The 26,173-nt window shown below is 42.8% G+C and overlaps 1 long non-coding RNA gene across 1 annotated transcript in view; it reads right to left on the reverse strand.

Annotated features, from left to right (window-relative positions):
* Nucleotides 1-17,942: 17,942 nt before the first annotated feature.
* The window catches only part of LOC138990197 (uncharacterized), a 157,348-nt gene continuing 149,117 nt past the window's right edge, over nt 17,943-26,173 (reverse strand). The window contains exon 3 of the long non-coding RNA XR_011466314.1: nt 17,943-18,435. This is a non-coding gene — a long non-coding RNA (uncharacterized lncRNA). The remainder of the gene's footprint in view (nt 18,436-26,173) is intronic.

A 26,173-nucleotide genomic window follows, 5' to 3' on the forward strand; every position in this document is an offset into this window, starting at 1 on the left:
ATACATTTTTGGTACCATTTAAGGTCTATCACTTCTGAACACCAGTGGTAACTATTTGGGGACAGTAAGTTGGAGGCATTTAAAACAGCTACAATAACCAAACATGCTATTATATACTGTTACTCAAGTCAGATTTTCTCTGACTTTTAAAGAGATCTTAACTGGCTTTTAGAAGTTTTCAATCCTATTATAAACATATTTTTTTAGGAGTTAAAAATACATGTGACTATCATATTAAACGTATTAATTTGTTGAGAATGCCACTCATATACAGTACTTCAAGAGGAAGCTATCATAAAATTTTAAATGCTATTTAGAAAAAAATGTTTCTAATGGCATCTAGTTTTCCCTGTGAAGAATGAATCAGCAACTAACAGCCCAGTTATTGTCCATTAGAACCAGAAATCTGGTCCGGTGTAGGCTTTTTTTCTCATTCAAGTACCTTTAAAGAGAGCATATATTGTGAAAGAACAGAAAAGGCCTTTTGTTTTGTTGAAAGGCCTGAAAATCAAATAGAATGACACCTGCTGCAAGCTGGGATAAGACATTTATCCTTTTGTTTCCTCTCTAGGTAGGTGAGGGTGGGGTACTTACTCTAAAAATGTAGTCAGAATGGGCACCTGGACAGAGGTACTTAAATACAAAATCTGAAGGCACCCCTGGCTTCTTATGAGACATCAGTCGTCATTTAAGATGAACTAAAGCTATTTCAGCTTTTGTATCTGTAAAAAGAGGAACCCTTCTTTAAGAATCTTAGGAGAACGTGAATCTTTAGGAGTTAGGCAGCGATGTTAGGGGCGGAGAGAAAAGCAGCAGAAATACAGGAAAAACAGGAGGTCTTAGGGAAATGGTATCAGAGAGAGAGGAGGGAGTCAGAAAGTGACCTGAGACTGTGATAAGTATTAATGACACCATCTGCATTTATTGAAAAGTATTAGAGTGCGGTTTGGATCCCTGGGTCAGCAAGGTCACCTGGAGAAGGGCATGGCAACCCACTCCAGTATTCTTGCCTGAAGAATCCCATGGACAGAGGAGCCTGGTGGGCTACAGTCCATGATGTTGCAAAGAGTCAGACATAACTGAAGTGATTTAGTACGCATGCACACAATATTGTGCTGAAAGTCCCTACTTTATCATATTTAATCTTCACCCGGAGACAATGAAGTGCTATTAATCGCCCCATTTTACAGATGAACAAATGGAGGTTTAAAGAGGCATAAAATAAGGTCAAAGGTGAAAGTCATATAGCTGATAAAATTGAGGCCTGGCAAATTTTAGAGCCTGAGTCACTTATTCTAAATTATATGTATTTACTTCAATCACAAGCAAGACCAGAATCATGCTTACCAGCTTCTTTAGCGAAAGTTCGGGAAGAGATGCCAAGACCTTCGTTATCACTAAAAGGAGTGCAGGAGGTCCCCTGGCTCTCCAGGATTCCTCACTGCCTTCCTGTCCAGCATTAGGCCAGAGGAAGTTGTTCCTTGGGGGCTGCAGCCCAACCCAAAAGGAATCTAGAGAAGAATGCCATGATTTTTCACCTTGATCTGATTACCTGCACAGGTTGCATTCTGTCTAAGGGATGCTTGACTTGTGGTAGGGGTGGGGCGAGTGAGGGTGGAAATCTAGTCTGAACTCCACTTTCCAAGCTGGTAAAGGGGTGGTAATGGGCTGTGTCCAGCCTGGTGTGGGGCTGCATCTACCCTTTACTCAACCCACAGGCGCATGCCTAGTTGCTCAGAATCCACATCTCCTGTGTCTCCTGCATTGCAGGTGGATTCTTTACTGCTGATCTATTGGGGAAGCCCCAACCCACCAGAAGGGTGCTTTTTTGTGATCCAGATTCCTAAGGGACTGAAGGTAGCCTAGGGTGGTGCAGCAGGAACTAAGAACACAGTATATATCAAGAAGGCAGAGGTCAAGTGGTCACCCTAGGCCCCAGATTGCTGGGTGGCGTTGAGATGACGGTGGTAAAGGGTTCATGGATTATATTTTACAACCCATAGCATTTCACATCCTGCCTGGATTCTGATTATAACCAAGAAGTGCAATTGGTTTCTGTTCTAATTCATATTTAATTTTCCCTTTTCTGTCAATTTTGAGACTGAAATGTGTGGTACTCAAAAAAAAAAGGCAAAAACAAAGCAAGGCAAACCATCTGGACGCTTGCCAACGTGAAGAGCCATTACCTAATGATTTGAAAGCGTCTGATTGAGTTGAGTGGGTTAGCACTGGAATCCAGCCCCCCCCCCCCCTGTGGATGGCTGCGCGTGGCTCCACACGTGTTACTTATTGTCACAGTGATGTGTACATGCATGCACAGAACGTGTGAGGCAGAGGAGAAATGTCTTACCAGCGTCCCGAGGAAACAAAGGAAAATCACGTAATGTCAGAGAAAATCCCTTTATCAATTTTTGATAAAGGGAAAACTTGGAGTTTCCGGTTCCAAAACAGCACTAAATATATCACATCCCTACTATTCCACACGTTGCTTCTGTATAAGAACAACTCCAAGTCAAATTAAGCAACGCCTGGATTGAGTTGGCAAGACAGCAGCTGAGATCAATAGAGACAACTGTGGAGAAAGGGTTTTGTTTTTCTTTAAGCAGTAGAAGAGACCTTTTAGAGACAATCTAAAGAACAAATGATCAATATCAATCGTAAGCTGCTATTTTGGTCTATGCATAATTTGGGCTGATCTATCCTATGCTAAGAAATTAGAGAAAGAAATAGGAAGTGATGCCACAGAAACGTTCATCTCATAAACATGAAATGTGATAATCATTCCTTAAAAAAATCAACATCATATACAAATCTTCCCAAAAATAGATTCTACAAGTTTTGAAAACATTTACTTCATTACTCTCCAGTACAAATAATTCTTTGAAATGAACTGAAAGACATTTAAATTTTTTTTGAACACGACAGAACTTCATTAAGGCAGCTTGTTGCTACACAGATTCAGACATAAACAAGGAGAATCGTGTCTCCTAAAATTGTTTTCATTAAAAAATAGCAGCAGAACCCAGTTTTCTTCCTCACTCACCTCTCCTACAAAGGGGTTTCACACGGAACCAGGGGACACGACAAAGGAACTGGACGCGGGTCTAAGGCACGGATATCTATCTGCTGGCCTGGGTTTCTTTGTCTGTAAAATAGCGCTTATCACACAAGTTCTTTATGAGAGTTAAGTGAAGGCACAGGAAGATGACAACTGTTAAGTAGCCATCTACAGCTGGCAATGAACCCAGAACACTCAGCACAAAATGCCCCCTTCACTCCAGAGCCAGGTTAGGGAAAGGGGCAGAGAGGGACCCTGCTCATCACAGAGGGTCCAGCCCTCCAGCCACCCACCTCTGCTGGCTACCAAGGGAAGGCTGAATTTTTGCAAAGGTAAAGAAAGCTTAAATGTGCACATACAAAAAAGTATTATTTAGTGTTTTAGTGCTGCTAACTTCCAGTGCCCAGGGTAAAGCTGAGCAGAGGTTCTGGTTAGCTTAGTGTCAGCTCAATATTTATCCAATTTACTCCTCCCGTTAAGCTCTCATGGTAGGGCCTGCATGTTTGTGCTGTGGTTCATATATATTTTGCAAGTATAAAGATTTGACCTCAATTTCTGAAGAGTAAATATAAGGCACTTGTATTTAATAGTGTTCAGACAGATGTGCATGTAAAGAGAAAACGTGGAAAGGTTACCTCCTCTGACTTTTATCACAAAGGCACTGATAACTTGCCTACTCTACTTTCATATACCACCAGCAACCTGAAGTACCATTTACACTGAGATGCAAACAGCTCCAATATAACTAGCTTCAACAGCTAACAATGTAGGGTTATAAAATAGTAAGCCCTTTGTTAAATAAAAAATGGCACTTGCTACAAAATATTTAAATCTTCTCTGAAGAAGTGAAAAATGACATTTGCTTAGTACATCACATTTGCCAAAAATGCACAATAATATTTAAAGTAAAAAAAAGTTTTATTTATATTAATCATCACTCTTCCCCAAACACTATTTGCCATCTAAATGAGAACTAAGAAAATGTTGGTTCTTCCCCATAAGCATGATAATTTAACAAACCAAAAAGGAGCCTTCTCATAGTTACATTAAAAGTTCTGAGTATGGTAAGCTATTTCTTTTTAATGATAAAAATTGAGTACTTTTTAGAGCTAGAACTAATTTCCCACTCATATTCCCAATTTCATGCATAAAAATAAATATGAGAGTTTAAGTCATAAGGGTCAGATCAACTTTTCCTCAAAGGCACCATTTATTGTATATAGTCACTGAAATCTATACAAAGTCAATGAAATTGGAAAAAAGTCAGAAGTTTTGATTATTTTTTATACCCGCACTACTTAACATTTTATGTATGCTAAAATTTTGTTCTTTCTTCTAGGTAGGGTCCCATATTTACAGTTACCTACCAACAATAGCTGAATGATTGGGAATCAGGAAATTCTTTATTATGCTCCTAATTTTGACCTTGCTACTATGACCTTGGACACATCTCTACTGAATGAAGGATGCTGGTTCTTATCCCCAACTGCCTCATCTCTTGGGCAGGCCAGCCTTTGCTTCTCCATCCTATGGGGAGGAACCACATCATGATGAAAGCAGAACACTGGGCAATAAATTATTTCATGTAAATCTTTGGCATTTATTCTTTGGATTTTTGGCAACAGATTCACCTTCTCAACTATGTTTTGATAAAGCTAGCATCAAAAATATCCAATACAGAACACACACTGGCTTCGGAGTAGGAGAAGCAGACACAGGACCAAAAAATAATTGGGAATTAAATAAATCAATATGAAAATGATAGTGCAGTCTATTGTGAAATGAATGAGACAATATCAAAGTGATTTAATCAGGTTAGAGGAAAATGGACAAAACTATACAACTGGACACATCCTGGAAACCAGGGATAAACTACAGCTGACTAGTGGTAAAGAATCTGCCTGCCAATGCAGGAGACATAAGGCACGTGGGTTCAGTCCCTGGGTCAGGAAGATCTCCTGGAGGAGGAAATGGCCACTCACTCCAGTATTCATGCCTGGGAAATTCCATGAACAGAAGAGTCTGGCAGGCTAGGGTCCCAAAGAGTACTGAAGTGTCTTGGCACTTAACACAAAGCCAGGTTATCACCACTGAGATTAAGAAGAGTTGAACGAAGCAATTAAAAGATATACAGAATGTCCCTTCATTTGGAAATAGAGCTTAAAAAACAAGAGTCTGCCTCACTGAGCATCACTGACTAAATCTTCAAAATGACCATCTGTTCCTGGGGCCGTGTGGTTCAGACCCTCCGATTTCTGCCTGTAGTACATTGGGGTCTGGGCCCAACGGCAGTGAACGAGAGAAAACACCAACATTAGATAGATGCTCCTTGCACAGGCTCAGTTCAAACGTGGTAGGAAACGTAACTGTGAAGGGTTGAGTGTGTTTTGGAGGATGGAGAGAGTCTCGCAAGGCATGTTTTTAGAAAGGGTGGGGAAATCGCCACCCTGCTCCGACCAGACAGGCAGCGCTTTGTGTAGGAGGGTGGGGCTGTTAGAAACTGGCTGAATGATGGAAGGGAGCAGCTTAACTACAGGCTGGTGGGGAGAGCAGATACAAATGCTTAGGAGCCAGAAGGGAGAATAATGATCTTTGCAGACGGTCAGGGAGGGTGAGGTCACTCTGAGAAGCCCAGGGAAACAAGAGGTGGGAGGTAGTGAATCTGACCCTCACAGCGTTAGCTATGGAGAAACCTAAACCCACGGTCGGCCCCTCTCCCCGTTTACCACCACTGTGAGCCACTTGTGCGTCTGAGCTAGTCCCCTCCCATCCATAAGATACACGTGATTCGCGAGCATCTGCTTTCTACACAAAGTTGTTTCATGATCTCAGAGGAGGTTCTGTAGATGAAAGGGCTTTGTATTCCCAGGGCACCAGTGTTAAGATGCTCAGAGCTCCATCAGTTTATGGATCAGACCAACAAAAGGGTGGGAGGTCCCTCATCACCCCTTTCCTCTTAAACACTGTCACCCTCCCAGCTACTGAACAAAGCCTGCTGGATTTTTTGCTTTAGGGACACACCAGGGTTGTCCTGCTATTTAAGTGGCCATTTCCAAACTCCAGGAATCTGCTGGTGGTTTGCCTGGGTCTTCTCCAAATGCCACTTCAGCCTCTCTGGATAAATACAGGATGAGTGGCAAATGTCTGCCTGGGACTCCACCCGACCTCAAGACTTATTTCCATCTTCTTTAATCTCCAAGGGAATATCCCTTGGAACTTCTCCTTTTCTCTTTCTTTAAATTAAAAAAAAATATATCGCTTTGCCTATGAATTCTTATATCATCATCTTGGTATGTTACTCTCATGTATACAATTAAAATTTTTTGTTCATTACAATATTGAGGAGCAGAACAGTAAAGAAAGAGGGTAAAGATTGTGGGGCTTCCGTTGGGCTTTTGGGTAAGATAAGATGGTGGGCATTTCTGATAATAAAAAGTGTATTAGGAAGAAGGCTGACTCTGGAATGAACATAGCAATACTCTCCCCTTTGGCTCTCTAGGCTTCCTGGGTGATGCTCGTAGTATAGAATCTGCCTGCAAATGCAGGAGCCTCAGGAGATGCAGTTCAATCCCTGGGTCAGGAAGATCCATTTACTCTTAGAGATGAGGAAATGCCAATGGATAGGGATCTGACAGCTAGGACCTGCTGGAGTAACAGTAATAACAACGATGAAGATAACGGCTGGTTATGTGAATTGAGCCAGGATTGGAGCTCACATCTGACACAAGGCAGGTGATGTCCATATAAGCAACTTAAAATTTTCAAGTACCTACATTTATAATAAGTAAAAATAAACGGGTGAGATTCAATATATTTTATTTAACCCAACACACCAAATATTATCATTCAGTGTGCAATAAAAAATACTTGTGAAGTATTTTCTCTTTTTGCATGAAATATTTGAAATCTGTTATGTATTTTATAGTGCATCTCAGCTTGGACCAGCCACAGCAGTCCCTGTGCTTGGGAGCTGCATGTGGTACTGCCTCCCTTATTGGGAAGACAGCTGTAGGGGGTTCTGAACTATTTGGGGGGCACAAACCCCTTTGGCAAAGCCCAGTGACTCCTTCTCAGAATGTGTGTGTGTACATGAGATCAGAGACATGGGCTTATAAGGGAACTAGTTATTTTTGAATTAGTGTTTTCATTTTTTTCTGCATATACACCAAGGAGTAGAATTGCTGGATTATATGGTAGCTCTATTTTCAGTTTTTTAAGGAACCTCCATACTGGAGGTTTTTCACAGTGGCTGCACCAATTTATATCCCTACCAGCAGTGTGAAAGGGAGAATCAGTTATTTCAAAATAGCTATCAAATTATTTTAAAATTTTAAATTATGGTATTGTATATATCCATTTCTTTAATAGCTTACTGAACACAATTGAGAGATGAGCTTAATAGTTAATAATTTTTAAATAATGAACATAACACTGAAATCGACCTAAAGTAACTAATGGGATGAAACTATCTCTGATTTCAATTGGTAGTGAAGTTGAAGGTACTGCTAATACTAGGTTTATTGCCTATACCGGTAATTGAGGAAAACGGAAGATTTCAGTTAGAAGTTAAGGAAAAGTAATATGGAGTTTTTCCCCATCTCAGCCACAGCAGCAGCAGCCCATCAACCCCCTCAGTCGTATCTATGGACCTGCTTGTATCAGTCCTTCATTCCTTTTAACAGAATTTCCTCTAACCACTGGCCTCCACTGCTCCCGAAACACCAGATCTTCCAGAAGAGCTCAGCTTCAGGTGATTCTTGAAGATGGTGATAAAGTATTGCTGCACATGAGATACGCTTCTCATGCTTTTCTTCTAATTCTCTTGATTGTACTTCTTTCTCCCTCTACTACCACTTGTTCTTCCTGTCATCCCCACTGCACCCTGCAGTATCTTACTCTACTATGAAATATTCAAGCGATACATAAAGAACTATTTGTAAGTGAAAATCATAAGTATCACAGGACTTTTCCTAGAAACCACAGGTACGACACTCAGATTTATTGCTTGACTATAGAACACCATCTAATTACAATCCTCACATTGTCAAGTACATGCAACACAACTCATCTTTGAATATGATCTAGACTGTCCATGTTCAAGAATATACTATATAAAATGTCATTTTCATAAGTTAAATAAGCTTCTCCCCCAAGCTTGTGCATTGATAAATTAATGGATGACCTAAATTCTTTGACTATCCAAATGGAAAGGAGATAAGTTATTTTTTACACTTGGAATAGTACTCTGATCTTAACAGCTAATATTTTAAGATTTCATTTTGCTTTGAGTTGTGGAACTCATTGAGTGGATTGAAACCAGCCTGTTTCTCTATTAAAATAGAACAGGAAGAACACTGAGTGCATCATGTAGTAATAAGCTGAGCACAACTTCATAAAACTTCCATTATATATACACACACACATATATGCATCTGTATGATATATACATACACACTTGTGAACGATGGGTTGCTATATAAAATATGTAAAATATTCTCATGCATCACGGTCAAAAAAGTTAATAAAATCTTATACACTGCTGATGACAATGCAAAATGGTTCAGCTGCTATGCAAAAGTTTAGGAGTTCCTCAAAAAGTTAAAAACAGAATTACCAAATGACTCTGCAATTCCCTTCTTGGTATATGTCTCAAAGAACTGAAAATGAGGACTCAAGTACACCTTCATAGAAGCACTGTTCACAATGGCCAAAGGTGGAAAGAGCCCAAATGTCCGCCAGTGGATGAAGAGATAAATTGTTGTACATCCATACGGTGGAATATTATTCAGTCATAAAAAGGGACAAAGAACTGACCCATGCTACATGGATAAGCCTTGAAAGCATCACATTAAGAGAATGAAGCCAGACACAAAAGGCCACATCCTGCACGATTCTATTTAGAAAAACACCCAGAATAGGTAAATCTATCGAGACAGAATGCAGATTGACTGTTGCCAGGGATACAGAAGGGGGAATTGGGGAGAATTCCCCAGTTAGGAATCTGCTTAACACTTAAGGGGTTCTGCAGAGCAATAGAGGTAGTGGTTGCTCACCATCGTGAATACACTAAATGACACTGAATTGTCACTTTAAAATGGTTAGTTTTATGTCAGGAAATTATTTAAAAAGGAAAAAAAAAAGTTCGAACGCCTTAGCCCTAGAAGGCTTGTCCCCAAGTCTACGGTTCCGTTTGCGTGGGGACCACTTGCGATGCTGCTCCATCGCCACCTAGTGGTGAAGAAGATTCCTGCCTGGATCCAAGGACTAAAGACTCCTGATTGCCAGGGAGCCACCCTCACATCAGAGCAACTTTAAGATTGGATTCAAGTCAAGGACTTTCATGAGGCCTCTCTTTCATGAAGTGTCCAGACGATACAATGATAACCTCCCGCCCCCTTGAACTTTGGGCCAGGAAGGACGGTTTCCAGTCCTGGCTCTAAAATAGGTCTCAAGAAGTCACAAACATCTCTGGGATTTGTTCATCTGTCTATGAACCGGGACCAACGCTCTCTGGAGCAGGATGACCATAACGGTTCACAGAGCAGAAAGAATGCACCTAGCAGGGAAATTCTAACTACGTGTTTACTCCCTTCCTTATTCTTCATTATCTCTGTAGCTACTCAGTAAGGACTTATGAACTGCAAAAGAGATGACTCGTATCTCCAAGAAGGTATCCCTGCTTCTTGTCCTTGGAAGGAAGGTGAAAACTTGGGTGCTTGGAGCAGAGAGGCAGGGATCTGAAGAGTGCAAGCACAGGACACAGAGAGGAAGCTAAACGAAGACAAAGGTCCGAGGAGAAAGCAGCGAGGCCACGGGAAGAGGGAAGAAAAGGAAAGATCTAGTGGACTTTCTAGTTCGTACTGTAGGTGTTGCTTCAAAGCTCCTAATCACGGGCAGGCAGGAGCGGGTAATCTGGAGAGGGAGAAGCCAAAAACTACACAAGGCAAAGTATGTGAATATTTTCATAAGTGGGCTTTCATCAAAGAGTCCAGCTTCAAAACATGTTCTATAAAAGTGGGGTGGAAGGCATACTGAACTGTGAGACATAGTTACACAAAACAACCAGAAAAGACAAAACTGTGTGCTTTTCAGATTAGCAGGGAAAGGGTATGTGCAAGTTCAAGGGTAAAAACAGAACACAGAGTAGGGGGCATCATGAAATTAATTGGATGCAAAACAGGAAAGAAAAATCACCAGAGCAAATGCACTGCTCCCATGGCAGAATACTCTGGATTTGTAAGGAAATTACATCAAGTGGTGCAATATGGCATTAAACAAAATATTGATTAAACAAAATCAAAACAGCCTTCCTAATATATTCGATACCTCTGAGAATGCTGACCCCATGAGTGGGGCAGACGGTGAGTAGACAGGAGCCCTGCCAGCAGGTGCAGGGAGCCAGGCTGCCCCATCGGAGCTGGGGAGCATGGGGGGAGCAGGGCTCCCATCTCTGCCTTTCTCTGCAGCTGTCAGGTCTTGCCTTTTCCCCTCCTGCCAGCTAAGGGAGGACTTTGCCTCACAGGTGGCATCAGTGTGGAAGGTCCTCATTTTTCAGCCACTGAATTTCCTAAACCACCACCCCACGTCTCTGGCTAGATGGAGGAGATGCCTCGTCTGACCCCATCTCTGCCCCCTTGCTGGGACCCCATGCCCTCAGTCTCTTGTATCTTAACCTTTCTCTTTCTGTAAGATCTTTCTGGTCTTTTTGAAATTGCTGAATACCGCTCATCTAAAAGTATACAAGAAACAGTACGAAACCCTTTCTTTCATCCCACGTTTCCTTCCCATTCCTACCTTCTCCTCCCGACATCCCCACTGTAGCTTCACGTCTCAGCGAGGCTGCCTCTACACCTCATCCCCCATTTCCCCTTCAGTAGTTCCAGTCTATCTCCTATGGCCGCACTTCTGCTAAGGTGACCAGTAGTCTCCAAGGAGCCAGCGGACACTGCTCGGTCTTTCATTAAATGGCATCTCAGCAGCGTGTGCTGCACTGACCCCCACCCTTCTCTAAACTCTTCTCTTCTTCCACAACCCTCTGCTTGCCTGGTCGTGCACAGCTGGCCCTGCCTGAGTCTCCCATCATCTCCCTTGCTCTTCCTTCCCCATCCTCTGGCCACCTCGCCCTGCCCCACCTCAGGGTCTGGACAGTGCTACTCCACTCCCCATGTGCTTTCTCTGTTCTCTTTGGCTAATCCTGTTCATCGTGCCATTAATCAAAACATCACTTCTTCAGAGACACCTTCCCCTGCCGTCCTGGTCTAAATCTGGACCCACTGTTCAAATTCCTCATTGCTGCTTTTAATAGCCCTTATCACAGTTTGCTGTTGTGCCTTTACCGTGTGACTTTTCCCAATACGCTTTCCTCTCTCTTTGGACTATCATCTCCACTAGGGCAGATTCCATGTTCCCGGTGTTCACCGCTTCACACCAGCGCCCTGGGACCCCAGGTGAGCCCAGTCATCATGGCACACAGGAGGCCCTCGGGAAATAGTCAGTGAATGAACGGCTATTGGGGTAAATGAATGAACCAGCAAGTATTCTAACCAATGGCAGGGCGGTCAAAGCACAGCGATTTTATACTGGCGGCTCCAGGCCTTTAATCATTTCCATCGGAGCTGTCCATAATCTTCCAGGCTCCCAGATATCTGTTTGAACAAACTCCCATTTTGGCCAAGAGGAAGCGTTAAGCTGGCAGCACAAAGAGGCAAAAAGCCAAGAGGGATGGAAGATGGAAGAAAATGGTCTTGATTTTCTTGGTGTTCGATTTCTTATTTCCTGGCCACAGTTTCCAACCATGTCAGCTGCAGATAAGGCTCATTCTTAACTGTGTGTTGTAGGCCAAAAACTCTAGGAATCATGCAAAGCATGGGAGGTATGTGGAAGGGAAAACAAAAACCAAACGCTGAAGGCAGAATCCAAGTCCGCTGGACCTGGAGGAGTGGGTCTTAGACGTCACCCAGTCAAATTCACTCATAATGGATGGAAAACCCAAGCCTAAGCTGGAAGGGACTCAGCCCAGGTCCCAGCACTGGGAGAACTGCCCGGATGCAATCCCGCGCCCTACTACAAATCAGCAGATGCCCGTTCGGGTAGGACGCCAGGCGCTCCTTGTCACACGATAAGGAACGAGTCCTCCGTGGAGCTGGGCCGCACCTGTCCTATTCAAAGCATCAGGGCCAGAACATCTCTAGTGAGAGTCTGAAACTTTTTCTACTTAGGAGTAGCAGGAGGTATTAGAAAGTGGCAGGCAGGGGTCCGAGATTGACTTTGAATCTAAAACTTTTGACGCTTGTCTAATACCACGCTGCCCAGGAGCCTGTTGAATTGATGCTTGATGGAGAATGCCCTGCCACACATGGTCAGCTGGGCTGACCGTGGACTCAGCAACACCTGATGAAACCAGGAACCACCCTGTCTTCCTGATAGCCAAGTTTCTTGAACATGCACACACTTTCTGAAGACCCTTCCTAATCTCCCTTGCTCTCCAATTTGCTGCCATTCCAGCTCACTAGTAATGAGTGTGCAGGGACCACCATTGCCCAGGCCCCAGGGAACCTTCTAGTCCTCACCTTCCTTGGCCTCTTGGCAGCATCTGGCTCTATCGGTCTTTTTCTTTCGACATTTTGACTTTACTTGGCTTCTGTGGTATCATTCTCCTCTGTTCTCCCTCTACCTCTGGTTTCATGGCCTTAAGGGCTCCTTCCTCCTCCAACTCTCCCTTCAATGGTAAAAGTAACTCAGACTTCCATTTGAGACCTTTTCCTTCTAGTGTGTGCTCAGTCTCTTCCAACTCTTTGCAACCCCGTGGACTGTAGCCCGCCAGGCTCTTCTGTCCAGGGAATTTTCCAGGCAAGAATACTGGAGTGGGTTGCCATTTCCTCCTCCATGGGGTCTTCCCAACCCAAGGATCGAACCCATATCTCTTGCATCTCCTGCATTGGCAGGTGGATTCTTTACCACTGTGCCATTCATAAATGTCGCTTAAGGAATTTCATCTAAACACTTCAACTGTTATGCATGTTTCCTGAATATTTCTACACCTCCTCTTCCTGCTGATACAGGGTACCTCTTTACATTTTGTTGTGTCTCCACCTGGATACCCTGGAGGTGCCTGAAATTCAACATCTTTAAATCTGAACTCACCCAGTCCCTCCCCCGGTTCCAGCTGTCTCCTTTACTGCCCGAATGGTGCCACCATTTACAAAGCGACTCAAGTTTAGAAAGCCAAGAACCCCCTTCCTAGTTACCCCTACAACCAAAGTCTCAGCAAGCCCTGTCTATTCTCTGTCTTACATATTTCTTGTCCCCATCTTCTCGTCTTCATTCCCACCATCACTGTCTTAATTCAGGTCCTAATGATTCCCTGCCAGGCTCAATGCAACAGTCCTCTCATTAGTCTTGCAGTCCTGCCTACAGCTGCAGCTTGTTCAATGGCTCTCTTATCACGTTGGGGATCAAGTTCAACCTCTGGCATCATCCTAGACCCTTTCCTACTTCTCCAACTTCACTCAACCCTGTGCTTCAGCCAAAGGAACCTCCTCCCACTGGAGGAGGAAAGGGCAACCCACTCCTGTTTTCTTGCCTGGGAAAGCCCATGGACAGAGGAGCCTGGCAGGCTACAGTCCATGGGGTGATGAGAGTTGAACATGACTCAGCAACTAAACGACAACAAAGCATTCGTTGCACAGTCTTGTAATTATTAGTTTACAGTCTGCCTCCCTGCTAAACTTTGAGCTCCTCCAAAGAAGTGGAAGACCATGCCCCTCAACTCTGATGCACCAGCATCTAGCGTGGTGCCCAGAGTATCAGAGAGTCTATAAAACACTTGCTGAGCTTTATTTTTGTGGGTGAGCCCGCCAGCAATGGCTCTACCATCCCCCTCAGTACACTAATTATACAAAATGCATCCTTTTGCTGTGCATCTGTCCAGTGGCTTTCTTCAAATCCACAGATACAATAGAAAGGAGAACAACTAATTGTTTCATATAAGCCAAAGACTAAAAATCATATGGCGGTGTGGAGTAGACTGCGTTTACTAAACTACCCGACCAGAGATGTAATTCTAGAGACTAGTTTTGAAATCTTTTGCCATTACCACAAAATTTCCTTAAATGCCATATGTTCAACCCTTAGAAATAGCCAAGCAGATGCAGGATGTGATCCGTGAAAGTCTTATAATGCTCTGAAAACACTTGTCAATGAGAAAACAACTTTACACACTTACCCAGCTGGTCTTCACAGAGAAGGGACTCCAACGAAGGGCAGCCACCACAGCTCACCATGACTTTCTTTTCCAAGAAGGAACTGATTGATTAATGCATCTTCACATCATGTGAAGCTCTGTACATTTTAAAATTTTACCAGTGGAGAAACTGAGGCATTCAAATAAGATGGCTGTGGCCAAAGCATGAGTCCAAACACTGCTTTTATATTTGCAAACTTTGTTCTCAGGGCCAAGTGAGGCTACGTGGTGCATTCCAGAGTCTAACTCTGAGGCAGTTACCATTTTATGCGTTTGTGCTTCCAGCACCTCAAGCGTTCTGGCGTCCTCTGAGGTCACAGCCACGGCCTGTCTGGGCTGTTGGAGCCACTGCAGGCTCACCTGCGGAGTGTTACCTGCACTCACTCTGCTCTCCACCCGACACAGGTTGCCTCTTCTGACACATGGAAACACTTGGAAGCATGAGAACGGTTTGCTTTGTAACCGAAAAAAAGTTCCCAACATGTCTCGGGATGCATAGTACCCAGAAGCTGGCTACTGGGAGGTCAGGGGAAGACCCACTGCACATGAAAGAAGACTGGCATCAAAAAGTGGCCGCCCCCTGCCCTAGGTTTTGCTTATAAAACTGTTTGCACCAATGGGATCGCACCTGTGGTAGTTTAACACAGGTGTGGAGAATCCTGCGAAGAATCAGAGCTCTTATTCAGATTCCTAACTACTCTGGCCCTTACCCAACTGCTGCTTATTTGGAGGCTGAAAACGATAGCACCTGCAGCTGGGACTGCTTTGAGCAGACTGCATCGTGGGCTACAAAGGTTTTTTTAAAATCAGGTAGAGGACTCTCACTCTCACATTTAAACATAAAAATGTATGTCTCGACTGCTCTCCTAATTTCATCAAACATGTATATATGTAGAGATATATACATAAATGGGCTTCCCAGGTGGCAGCAGTGGTAAAGAATCCACCTGCCAATGCTGGAGACACTAGACCCGAGTTTAATTCCTGGGTCCGGAAGATTCCCTGGAGGAGGAAATGGCAACCTGCTCCAGTATTCTTCCCGGGAAAATTCCATGGATAGAAGAGCTTGGCGGACCACAGTCCATGGTATCACAGAGTCGGACACGACTGAGCATGCACACACACACACACACCCTGGAATCACCTCCACAGCCAGGTAATACAGGCTTAGTAGAACCAAAACACTCTTTTCTCACATACTTCTAGTTAACGAGACGAACAAAAGCAAAACCAAACAGAGCAAGTCGAGCAAAGAATCAACCTGATTTTCTGTTACGTTTTCTGAAATGCCAGTGATGAAGAATAAACACTAAGGGACATCCCTGGTGGCCCAGTGGCTAAGACTCCACGCTCCCAATGCAGGGGGCTCGTGTTGCATCCCTGGTCAGGAACTAGATCTCACATGCCACGACTAAAGACCCCACATGCTGCAGCTAAAGGTCCCGCATGCCTCAATTAAGACTTGGCACAGCCAAATTATTTAAAAAAAAAGAGAGAGCGAGCCAGCACTAGGTCCACTCTGACCACAGCAGCCTCCTTGCTGCTCTTCACACAGCCCAGGCCCAGGGCCCCTGCACTCACTGTCCTCTGCCTGAACTCTCTCTACCCAGATGTCCACATGCTTTACCATTTCTCTTTCTTCAAGTCTCTGCCGATCAGCAAAATCTGACCATTATCTATAAAGTAAGATTTCACTTCCCTGTTATTCTCTTCCTTTCCTTCATTTTTATTCAAAGCATGTTTCATTATCTGAATGTCCACATTCATAGTCTGTCTCCCATCATCAGGAGAATACAAGATCTGTGAAGGCAGGGGTTATGACTATTTTATTCCCGGTTGTAATCCTAGCAACTCAGAAGAATATAGGGATGAGATGAGTACTCAAGGAATAGTGACTTTTTTATGGCTGAGTAATATTCCATTGTGGGGCTTCCCTCATAGTTCAGTTGGTAAAGAATCTGCCTGCAATGCAGGAGACCTGGGTTCGATCCCTGGGTCAGGAAGATCCCCTGGAGAAGCAAATGGCAACCCACCCCAATAGTCTTGCCTAGAGAATCCCATAGACAGAGGAGCCTGGTAGGCTACAGTCAATGGGGTCGCAAGAGTTGGACACAACTTAGCGACTAAACCATCACCACCACCACCGATATTCCATTGTATACACTTACCACATCTTCTTTATCCACTCCTTGTCAATGGACATTTAGATTGCTTCCATGACTTGGCTATTGTAAAGAGTATGGCACCTATCAATCTACAATTACATATTTGTTTGTTCACTTGTTTATTGAAAGCCTTCATGGATATCATTTAAGCTGCAAAGAAGCCAGGGACGTCGTCTGCCAGTTTCCCTGCTGCAGAGCCAGTGTCTGTGTAGTAGTACCTACAAAGTAGCCAGCGCTCAGGGCAGACTCACTGAATGAATAGCCAAATGAATGAATCAACTGTGCAAAGGATGGAAGGAGGTGTGACTTAAAAACAAGACACGGAAAGACTTGGCACTTCTTGTTGACTGCAAGTTCAATGTCAGTCAATATGCCGGGGCTTTCAAATGTAATCGAGATATCTAGCGCATAGGATGTGACCATCCGGCCTGATTCTTTCTGTGGAGTAATCTGCCTGCTTGAGAGTGTTCCAACATAAGAGTATATGTTATGGGCTGAATGGCATCCCCCATTAAACGCATATGTTAAAGTCCTAACCCCCAGGACTGCAAAATGTGTGTAGCTGGAGTAGGGTCTTTAAGAAGGTGTCTGTGTGTTAGTCTCTCAGTCGTGTTCAACTCTGTGTGACCCTACAGACTATAGCCCACCAGGGTCTTCTGTCCATGGGATTCTCCAGGCAAGATTATTGGAGTAGGTAGCCATTCCCTTCTCCAGGAAATTTTCCTGACCCAGGTATCAAACCCAGGTCTCCCACACTGCAGGCAGATTCTTCCCCGTCTGAGCCACCAGGGTTCAAATAGGGCTTCACAGGCAATGCGGGAGACCTGGGTTTAATCCTTGGTTTGGGAAGATCCCTTGAAGAAGGTAACGGCTACCTACTCCAGTATTCTGGCCTGGAGAATTCCATGGACTGTATAGTCCATGGGGTCGCAAAGAGTTGGACATGACTTAGCAAACTGGTATACAAAAGTAGCTGCTTAACCAACTAAGAATGTATAATTTGAAAATTAGGTGAGTTAAAAGGGTAATGAGCACTTTTGTCAAATACCTAAGCAATGACTATAGGGAAGGAACTATATGGGGAAACTTTCTGGCAAAAAGAGACACCTGAAAATGGAATGAACAAATACCCTAACACATAATTTACTTAAGTCCTGAACTTATCAGTTATGGCTGAGTCCTCTAAACTTAGAGGACTCAGCTCCTCGAAGACAATAACATAGCGAGTGCTCAGTGAATATACTGAGTGAAGGAATTTCTTCTAGAGGCAATGCATTTCCTGTCACTGGAGATATGTGAACAGAAGTCAAACACACTGTCGGTGAGGATATGATTGAGACGTTTCTGATAGAGGACACACAAGGTTAGGCTACCTCGGGGTCCTATTCAAAGCTGAAATTTTATTAATCTGATTCTCCTACTGATGAATGAAATACAGGTAAGGTCCACATCTAAACATCTGTCTTCATGTGTGGATTTTAGTCCGAGTATCAGGCCCATGCACTTATATCTTGCATTTCTTCAACATGAATGTATTATCTCCTGACACAGAGAAAAAAAAATTAGTATAATTTACTATAAATTGTTTGCTTAAAGCCAGCTCTTTTCACTTTTTTTTTTTTTTTGAGGAAAATAGACATTTCTGTTTCTTATGTCTGTTTAATTGAAGGCATGAGTTCCAGCAGCAGAAGACTGTGGAGTTTTAATAAATGTCTCGTGATGAATAATTAATAATATTAACAGTCATCATCTTCATACACTCCTAAGAGCAGTGGCAGATGGTGAATTCTGGCTGTGTCTAATTCTCGCTGTGCCTGTGGCTGCCCATAGATCTTTCCAGAAGCCAGCATTCAAAGAACACAGTGAAACTCACAAGAATCTCATGAATTTTGCTGCTGTTCCAAAGATTCTTCTGGCACAGACTCTGCTCTAGCAGATGAGCCGGTACACTTTCAATCACAGCCATTCAGCTAAAAAAAAAAAAAAAAAAAACTACCAGATGACCTTACAGAGATTTTGAAAAACAGGTCTGTCCTTGAATACAAAAGTGTAAGGGAGACAGGACACCCTCCTTCCTCTACCCATGGACGATCCCAAATCCCAAGGTCATGATTCCAGGTCCTTCACGTAGCTCGGACATACTGAGCATGATGGTGTTCAGGTAATTGAAAAGCACAAACATTTTCAATAAAGAACATTTTTGTTTCATAATTCACTTTGGCAGATGTTTAATGTTTGCTGGCTCCCAGAAACCTGATTTCCAACTTGCTGAAATCCTGCCATGTGCCCAGAACAACACTCCATATGGAGCCAAGATGGCAACTTCTGCAACCCAACATATGTCAGGTTTGCAATACCTCCACTTCCATGTTTGTTTGTATTTTAGCTGTACCTCCAAAATATTTATTTTCATAAGGAATCTCATCACTCCAAGTGGAACCAAAGAAATGATCAACACTGACTGGCAACCAGATTTAAAAAAAAAAACAACTTTGCTATGACATAGATGGTGAGAAGTCAAACATGATTACCCCTGCAGTAGCAGTGCTCAATACTGAAAGGCAAACCATGCTGAATAATTGCTAACCGTCAAATTTTCCACCCAACTCCAACTTAATACATGACGCCAACATGAAGATACTGGGAGAAAGGCAGTGACAGCAAAGAGGAGTTGCCAAGGATAGGTTTATCTTCGTCACTGGAAAAGCAGGACTTGTATTACTCAGGACTGGTTGTCATTGCTGTTGTTCAGTCACTAAGTCATGTACGACTCTGTGACCCCATGGACTGCAGCATTCCAGGCTTCCCTATCCTTCACCATCTCTCGGAATTTGCTCAAACTCATGTCCATTGAGTGGATGATGCCATACAACCATCTTATCCTTTGTTGCCCACTTCTCCGCTTCTCCCATTTCTCCTCGATCTTTCTCAGCATCAGGGTCTTTTCCAGTGAGTCAGCTCTTTGCATCAAGGATTTGGAGCTTCAGCTTCAGCATCAGTCCTTTCAGTGAATATTCAAGGTTGATTTCCTTTAGGATTGACTGGTTTGATCTCCTTGCTGTCCAAGGGAGTTTCAAGGGACACTCAGCCTTCTGTATGGTCCAACTCTCACATTGATACGTGACTACTGGAAAAACCATAGCTTTGACTATACCTTTGTTCTGTGTCTCTATAGGAGGTTTTCTGAAAGACTGTATTCTTGTGTTTAAGGGCTTCCCTGGTGGCGCAGAGGTTAAAGCGTCTGCCTGCAATGTGGGAGACCTGGGTTTGATCCCTGGGTCGGGAAGATCCCCTGGAGAAGGCAATGGCACCCCACTCCAGTATTCTTGCCTGTAGAATCCCATGGATGGAGGAGCTTGGTGGGCTACAGTCCACGGGTCGCAAAGAGTCGGACACGACTGAGCGACTTCACTTTCACTTTCACTTTTGTTGGCAAAGTGGTGTGTCTGCTTTTTGATATGCTGTCTAGGTTTGTCATAGCTTTTCTTCCAAGGAGCAAGCATATTTTAATTTTGTGGCTGCAGTCACCATTCACAGTGCTTTTGGAGCCCCAGAAAATAAAATCTGTCACTGTTTCCACTTTTTCCCCATCTAAGGCAGGACTGGTACTATGTATCAAATGTCATTTGAGGCTCAGGGGGTCTCAAGAAATATTTGTTATTCTGTCCAGTGAATTCTGTTCTGTGAATCATTTCTAAGCGGACTTTGAAAGAAAATGTTACCCTGGCATATTACAGAGGCTTGAGGTGGCACTGGCATGGCAGAAACCACATCAGACTCAGAACTGCAAGATGTGTGTTTAAGTCTAAACTCACCAATTAACCAACTGGTGACCCAGAGCAGGCCATTTAGTTTCCCCATTCTTCAGCTCCTGCCAATAAAAAAGCAGGCTTCCTTGGTGGCTCACACATTAATAATACATACCACTGGATGTGTTAATTAACTAGATGAGGGGAATATTTTCAGTGTGTATGTATATGAAATCACCACTATGTACAATTTAAATCTTTCAATTTTAAATGCCAATTATACCTCAGTAAAGATGAAATTAAAAAAAAATACACACCTCGTAGGACTATAGTAAAGATAGAGATAGGATATGTGCACAGCAAGGCAGAGGCATCATAATGATATTAATAACATCATGGCACCAACAATAATATTTATTGAGAGACTGCTTTGTGCTAGCGACTATGTGAAGCGCTTTTCCTGTACCACTGCACTGAATTGTCAAAGCAAGTCTTTGAGTTTGGTGCTTTATCCCTATTTAATAGATGAAAAAACTGAAGTTCAGAGAATCCAAGGTCACTCAGATAAGAAATACTTGTTTGGCTGATGGGATGGAATTTTTATAAGCTTTACTAGTTCCATAACTGAACACAAATTTCACCTAATCTTATGGAGTTAAATACCTTATTTTAATTTGAGACCTAATATTTATTAAGTGTCTTCTATGTGCCACAGAACGGGCTATTTTACAGGTTATCACACTTAAGCCAAAGACCTGTGTGTGTGTGTGTGTGTGTGTGTGTGTGTGTGAGAATGAGGTATTACCCCCATTCTAAAGATGGGTAAACTGAGATTCCCCAGGCTTATTGCCTAAGGTGATGCATCTGTGAGTGATTCTGATCCCAAACCCAAGTACAGCTTAGCACACAGCCTTCCTTTAACTTTGTGTGCTCAGTGACTCTAACATAAGTCATCTGAATGGAGGCAATAAAAAATAATAAACTGTTATAGTAAAATATGGATAACATTCTCTGTTTTCTAATTCTCATTTTCAGTTGAGGATTACTAAGCATTCAGTCCAAAATCCAACCATGAACATTGCATTTTCACTGGCACAAAGAAAATGAAAACAAATCTCTGAGAACATTTTTTAAACATGGAACTTACAGTTAACATCAGGTCTTTTAAAGTAGTTCTGGCCAAAAGTAAATAATCAGTCTGGTCCCTACTCTGCCAAACAACTTTCTCTACATTTTTTTCCCATCAGACAAACTTCTCCTACTCACCATCACCACCACCACTGTTCTCTTCCCACCATCACCTGGGCCACTCCCCTGGTGCCTCCCCCCCAACCTATTGTGTTCATTGCTACCTCCCAGCCTTTGTTACACTCTCCTCCCTTTGCCTAGGATGTGTTCCTCTTCAGCAGTTCAGACTCCCTCCGTCACATATAATGATACTCCAACCCTCGCATTCCAAGAGGAGTGATCAGCTCTTCCTAGTCTCCTAGTGTATTTAATGACGTCTCTATTCCTCCTGGCACTTGCTTATTAGCTTTAATGCTTCTAGATACATAGCCCATCTCTCCAAATGGATCCTTATGTCCTTGTGGACAGACTATCTTTGTTGTTTTCCTCTGCTCTTGTATTTAAAAAGCTCTTAATTGTTTTATAACAATGGGAGAGTACTTTCCTAAGGGAAAACATCACGGACTCCGTAGTGGCTAGCATTTCTTTTCTTATATATTAAGCAAGAAAGATGATCTCCAACTGGGCACAGACCACTGATTTTCTTCTAGGTTTGCACAATCTAGCATTTAATAGCTTACTTGTAATAACAATGAAGTTTGATAAAAGTGGCATGTATTACTCATAACATGAAGGTGATACCAGCTCCTGTGAAAACACGGTAGATTGTTCCTGAGTCCAATTATTGACCAAGTAGCTACTGAGTATCAACTAACTGCCTCATGCCCTGTTGGAAACTCGGATTCAGTAAGATATGGTCTTGACCCTCCATAGGCTTACAGTCTGGTCGCAAGACAAAATGGTGATCATTCAATACAACAGTGGCTAAAATGTAACTTTCTATAACAATTATACCCGCTTAATAATAAAATAGAATCAAATTTACATCCTTAATGTTCCATGGCAGTGTTCTTAAAGGATGTGAAACCACACTTTAGCATGATTTTTTAAAACGTGTGGAGATGGATTTGGTCACACCAGTGATGGAGGAGGGGCTGCCAGCATCACATGGACAGGAGGCAGAATGGCTCCATGTCCTGCAATGCCTGCTGCTTTCCCGCTCACGAAGAACCATCTCCTGTCCCACTGACATCCACATGCTCCCCCTGACATCCTTGAACATGAAAAACTCACTTATAATGATCTAAGTCCAGAATCTAACCCTTGGACATGTAAACAAAGTGTTTTTGCATAGGTTACATATCTTCCACATTTTCAAGGAATGCAACTGCTTTGTGTAAGTGGAGGAGAGATGGTACTTTGCTGTGCAGGAGCTTCAACAAGAACTGGTCATCCATTTGGAAAATCCAAACACTCAGGGCAATGCTACACCTGGCCCACATCTGGGTCAGTCTGCCTGGGAGGCATGCATTCATGATGGCTCTGGGACAGGTGCAGGCACCTGACTCTTTCAACGTGTCCCTCTAAGTGACAGTGACAGAGGATGGAAAGTGCTGATATTCCGAGCAGTTTATCATGGGTTACTTTTCTTAGCTTTCTCTTTTTATATCACAGATAGGAGATACAGATATTTAAGTACAGATTTTTTAAAAAGACATTATATGGATAGGTGAGTTGTATTACTTTTTGATTTCATTTCAGGATAATAAAGGAGATGTGACAAAATATTTCTGATAAAAGGGGGAGTTGATCATTAGATCAACTTATCACGGTCGAGAATCACTAGTTCTAGGCTCCTAAAGAAATTTAAAGACAAAGTTCCTGACATTAAGAGGTCAAATTCCTGCCTTCTCTTTTTTGGCATTTTCCCTCTTTTATCTTTGCATGCCACGACAGGGCTTCCTACAGTCAGCTACGCTTCTGCATTGTGGGTGTTTTTAGCAGATCCCATTTGATCTCTGCATTCTTCCCGCAGTGAGTGGCACTGGTATAGATTTGGGAAAAGAGAAAGCAGGCAGACATATATAAAGAGAGAAAAATTTTACCACCAACTACTACATTGAATGAGCCATTACAGTCCTCCTAAGAGGAAGGCAAAAATTCATTCAAAAGAGAAGTCAGAAAGTAAGAAGATACAATCATTTAAACCATTAGGACTTATTTATTAAAAATGGAAGTATTGGAAGTATTGGAGTAGGAAATGGCAACCCACTCCAGTATTCTTTCCTGGAGAATCTCATGGAAAGAGGAGCCCAGCCGGCTACAGTCCATGGGGTTGCAAGAGTTGGATGTGACTTAGCGATTAAACCACCACCAGAGAAGTATAATATAAATCCATGCTCTCACATGCTTGCAACATAGCTAAACATACAAACGCTATATGCAATTTCCTCTACACCAAAGTGTCCTGACACAAAGTCCCCTGAATTCGACAGAGGAGGTACGTATATGCTACCCAGTTCCCAAGGGTACGCCTGCTGGTGGGCTACCAGGAAGGTGGCTCAACTAGAAAAGCGATACAGGCTAAATCTTGGGGACAGAGGAAGAAAAGAACAGTAAACAGCCAAGGGACTATCTCATAGTGAGGGAAAGCAAGATGGCAAATATTCATGAGAAGGTGACAACTGAACTGAGTGATTTTATAGCAATATCAAAATTAAAGTCATATTTATATATATTCAGTAAATAAGTATAATACAGACTCATTTGGGGGCAGCTATGCAAGTATATTTTTAAAGCAATTTTACAATAATCTTAAGGGATTTTACTGGTGGTCCAGTGGCTAAGAATCCACATTCCCAATGCAGGGGGCACAGGTTTGATTCCTGGTTGGGGAACTAAGATCCCGCATTCAGGACTGCTACTGCTAAGTCACTTCAGTCATGTCCGACTCTGTGCGACCCCATAGACGGCAGCCCACCAGGCTCCCCTGTCCCTGGGATTCTCCAGGCAAGAACGCTGGAGAGGGTTGCCATTTCCTTCTCCAATGCATGAAAGTGAAAAGTGAAAGTGAAGTCACTCAGTCGTGTCCGACTCTTTGCAACCCCACGGATTGCAGCCCACCAGGCTCCTCCACCCATGGGAGTTTCCAGGCAAGAGTACTAGAGTGGAAAAAAAAAAAAAAAGAAAGAGTACTAGAGTGGGGTGCCATTGCCTCTCCAACATTCAGGACAGTGTGACCAAAAAGACAAAAAAAAAAAAAAAAAGGCAAAAACACAATCTTAAGCATTTGGAAGAGTAAACTGTTTTAAATAAATGATCTGCATGTTGATTATCTTGAGGTACATGATTTTGGAATTATGGGTTTATATATGGTGGTAGCATAGGGCAGTTTAAACAGGAATTGAGTCACACTGACAGTCACAGCACTTTTATAAGGCTACACAAAATCACACTCCTTAGGCTACAACACATTAGTAATCTGAACAAAAAGTTACAGCTTAGAAAATTATTTTATTGGGTAGGACAGAAAAATGCTAATTCTCAAAACAGTTCTCAAATATATCACCAGCTAAACAGGAATCTAACCCTGACTATTTTTAGAGTAGAATATGATGTCTCATTTTTGAGAGACTAAAACAATTTTGACTTTTCCTTTTTTTAAAAAAATAAAGGTTTGACTGAGTTTCAGAAAGGCGACCCATCCTAATTGGTTGTCATTTTTACTCTATTATTGCATAGATTTGGGCTGCTTCTAAGGTGGAGAGCATCCTGGCCTGCCATGAGGCAGGCAATTCTGAAACACTCAATTTCTGACACTCGATTCCTCCCAGGGCTGCCTGGTGGAGTCACTCAACAGCTTAATCTATGAAACGAGGCCACTCTGTCCTGGCCCCACTGTGACACCCGCAAATGCTCAGGAGACAAGACTTGATTTACTGTGTTCTTCTAACTCAACCACGTGCCTCATGTTCTAGGATATTCTGGGAGAAAAAGTGACCTCCAGGGAAGATCTTTTGTCATGGACAAATAAGGTAATCATTAAAGCCTGGAAGCATATTTCCCCTTGGCCTCTGCTCTTAAAGGAATTTATTCTTCATGATTAAGATCTCATCTCAAAATGTTCTTGTAGACTAGGCTGAATGAGGATGTAAGCACAGCCTTGGGAGGAGAGATGCTCAACTGCAAGCTGTCTTGGAGACAAGCAAGAAGGTGCTCGAAAGTTGTTTCTCAAAGATGTACAGCCCCTCCCTTGCTTTTCAGAGGATAAACAAATGTCACAAAATATCTGTCAGGAAGCAAAATATGACCTAGAAATTAAAAAAAAAAATCTACAAGTAATTATCAGAGAGTGGCACGGTAATTTCAAGGAAAAATATAATTCAGGCCTCATCTATTTATTTAAGCTGAATTATAACAGATAATTCGGAGAAGGCAATGGCAACCCACTCCAGTACTCTTGCCTGGAAAATCCCATGGATGGAGGGGCCTGGTGGGCTGCAGTCCATGGGGTCACTAGGAGTCGGACACGACTGAGCAACTTCACTTTCACTTTTCACTTTCATGCATTGGAGAAGGAAATGGCAACCCACTCCAGTGTTCTTGCCTGGAGAATCCCAGGGACAGGGGAGCCTGGTGGGCGGCCGTCTATGGGGTTGCACAGAGTCGGACATGACTGAAGTGACTTAGCGGCAGCAGCAGCGTAAGAGATAATTACAATAACACCTGCTATGAGATAACGTATTATAGTTTCATGAGCACAGGACTATATATTATGGATATTCTTATACTTTATCTATTTTAAGTATAGAGAAAAAAATTAAACCTATTTTACAAATTAGGGGCCTGGGGCTCTGAAAAACCAATTCCTCTTTCGAAATGGGTGATAGAA

Source organism: Bos mutus, chromosome 12 (assembly GCF_027580195.1).
Source record: "Bos mutus isolate GX-2022 chromosome 12, NWIPB_WYAK_1.1, whole genome shotgun sequence".
Lineage (NCBI taxonomy): Eukaryota > Metazoa > Chordata > Mammalia > Artiodactyla > Bovidae > Bos > Bos mutus.